The following is a 3,448-nucleotide window of genomic DNA, read 5'->3' on the forward strand; positions in this document are numbered from 1 at the left end:
AGCAAAATGTTGTCCCCCTTGTCCCCCCACTAAACCCACGGCCAATCCACCCCCTCCCTCACCTCACCACCTATAAATACAAGCCTTATTCCATCCATTTTACACTTGCTTTCATTTGTAATTTACTGATAACGCCAAAATCATACATGTTTATTGTCTGTATTCTGATCCAATTTAATATCAATTTGTATGTAATTGTTGTACGTATGTATTGTAATTCATGTATATTTGTAAAAGTCCATTGTGATTGAATAAATGAAGACTAACAGCGAAAACGATGCTTAAAATGAAGTCCGATAACGAAAACAGCCCAGAAATACACTTCCAGACTGAGATGCGGCACATCCCAAAAGAGATGAGGCGCATCTGTATGCGTGTTTTTGCCGAAGGTTTCAGATACGACGTTTTTAGGCGATAAAACGCATTTAGAAGACCAGATGCGGTGCATCTGGTAGGAGATGCGGCGCATCTCCCTTCCTGCCGATAGTTCCTGAGTGCTAAATGAGCTGGATTAAACAAAGTTTAAAGGGATGCGGCGCATCCTAAGGAGATGCGGTGCATCTAGCGATTTTCTGGCCAGTTTACCTAACTTTTGAGCCTATTTAAGAGAGGTTTTGGTTTCATTCTTTGACACACCTTCACTATTGCATTCTCCCTCAGTTTCAATACGATTTTTAAGGCTCAAGGAAGGCTACAAGTCAATCTCCATTCTTTCAACATCAAGATTAAGCTAGGATTATTCATCGCAATCGGTATTATCTATATCTTTTAAACATGAATTCAACTTGTATTAACTGTTCCATTAGTTCTATTATGATTATGTTTGGCTAAAAGCCTTGTGTGTTTGCTTCAATGTAAGATTTATGGCTTGGGGTTGTTCTATACTTTGATGTTATGCTAGTTATATATATGTTTGATTGATTAAATCATCTAGTCCAACTACAAGTTTCATAGTTATGATTATTTAGTTCATCACTTCAATTACATAAATTGTAAACCAATTAATGTGAGTTAACTCGATGAACAATTTATGCTTCAATACAACTAGTAATCTAGACGGTAAGATACATAAGCTTAAGTGATTTTGTTATGTGTTTAATCCGATAATTGAAAGAGTTCCAAAACAACATAGTCATGAAATTACCTCAAGTAACTGTTGTAGTTTAGGTTTTATGTGAGTTTAACCGGGTTGGGTCTAATTAGTTAAATCAATCTAAGTTACCTTGTTCTTTCGAGAAATCCATTGTTGTAACTATCTTTATATCCTAATTCAATTATACGAGTCATGACTTGATTTATGTGAATTTATCAAAGGTTATAACTTGTACTTCAACACCTAGTGATCTAGTCATCTATATGTGAGTATAGGATGGTAATTGGATGATATTTAGGTTTTACAATCGTGTAGTTTACTTAGAGTGATCTTAGTAAACTAGGTTTTATGTGAATTTAACCAAGAAAGAATCCTGTTGATTAAACATAGTTCTTAAGTTTATAGATATTGTGAAATTGATATAAACTGTTCTAATGTAACTATCACATAACAGTTTTAATTATAAAAGAATAATCCATGTCATTTATCAAGCATAGAAGTAAACACCATATTCTCATTCTTGTTATTCATTATATTTATTTACTGTTTCGTTAAACAAAAATACAACTTCAAACACAAACCCCCCTTTAGAATAATTAATCGTTAAAAAGTCCTTAAAACAAACTTCTCCCTATGGTTCGAACTGGTCAATTTACTTGCTAGTTACTGCATGATTGGGTTTAGTCGCCTGTATTATGTGTTAATTATTGAGCATATTGTCTACATTTTAAAGGCTACGTCTTGACACATCAACTTTTTGGTGCCGCTGTCGGGGAGCGGTTTTGTTAAAAGATTTTAATAAACTTTAAATTATTCGACCCTTTTGTAGGAATTCAATTCCTATAAAAGTTACTTTTTATTGTAAGCTTGTGTTTTTGCAATTGGTTTGTTTGTGGTGTTGTGATTGCAGGATAGGTATTGATGCATGAATCTATGTTCTTCTAACTCTAATTTAATTCCTTTATATCCTAAGCCTGAAAGAGAACTTCACGAACGCCTAAGAGCTCAAGATGTAGAGTCTCTTGCTCAGGGTTTAGAATCACTTTCATTAAATTCTAACTCTGAACCAGTTATTCAACCAATCATAGAGCCAGTTATTAAAGAAGAGGAAGAGATGGCTGTGACGACCCGGGAATTTCCGACTAAATTTAAACTAAATCTTTATATGATTTCGATACGATAAGCAAAGTATGTAATGTTGAGTCTAAAATTTTTTGAAACGATGTTCATATATTCAATTGACTTTCTACTGTTCCCGATGATTTATGAACCATTGCTTGTAAATATGTGGATATATATAAATATGTGTATATATAAATATATATAATAACATGAACATTAATAAACTATTATATACATTTATTATTATAAATAAATATGTACAATAAAATACATTGTAATAAAAACTATTATTTTATATGTATATTTCTTGTATATATATATTGTAATATTTAATTTAATTATTTAATATATATTTATGTGCGTAGTAAATTTTGTTATTTAAAACTGTTTATATATATATACATAGTGTATATTAAATATAATTAATTTTGAGCTTAAATGGTAAATGTCTGTAACTTTCGGTTGACGTTTATTTTTTTTAAAATAGGTCTAATATATATATATATATATATATATATATATATATATATATATATATATATATATATATATATATGAAGTTTTAAAATAAGAGTTGTTCCAAAATTTGATTAAAAAGATAGTAGTTTTAATAAATATTTTTTTTTACCTTTTCAATCTAAGTTTTTGTACTCCGTACATATAAATTGGAACAGAAAAGAAATAATTATCGAATCTTTTTGATCAGGTTTCAAACAGGTAATGACTGAAATAAATAAATGGACTTAATTTTAAAATATGTGATTGTTCTGAATTAAATTATCCGTAACTGTTTAGCAATAGAGACACCCCGTGAAAATTATCGGTAGAGTCAGACAATTTAAATTCACATGCACTTGATTACTGTGTTGTTTCACTGTTCTCTCTTTGACTTCATTCACTAACTCACTTATATATTATACATATATATACATACTACATAGAGAGATATAGGAAAGGAACCCAACATTTTTCCTGCTAACATAACCGAGCTCCAACTTCTTTCACCATCACCGCAACATCACCCACCATCTCCGGCAACTACAGTCCATCATCACCATGATCACCATATACATAAACCATCACCAAGAACTAAAACCCACCACCATAACTTGCATCTTTTATAAACTATTTTTTTTCTTCTTCTTATAATACATATACACAATAGAAGAATCATATTGCTCAATGGCTTATATGTCAAGATTCAATAAATAACATCACACTCTCAAGTGATGG

The sequence above is a fragment of the Rutidosis leptorrhynchoides genome, chromosome 1, assembly GCF_046630445.1.
Source record: "Rutidosis leptorrhynchoides isolate AG116_Rl617_1_P2 chromosome 1, CSIRO_AGI_Rlap_v1, whole genome shotgun sequence".
Classification (NCBI taxonomy): Eukaryota; Viridiplantae; Streptophyta; class Magnoliopsida; order Asterales; family Asteraceae; genus Rutidosis; species Rutidosis leptorrhynchoides.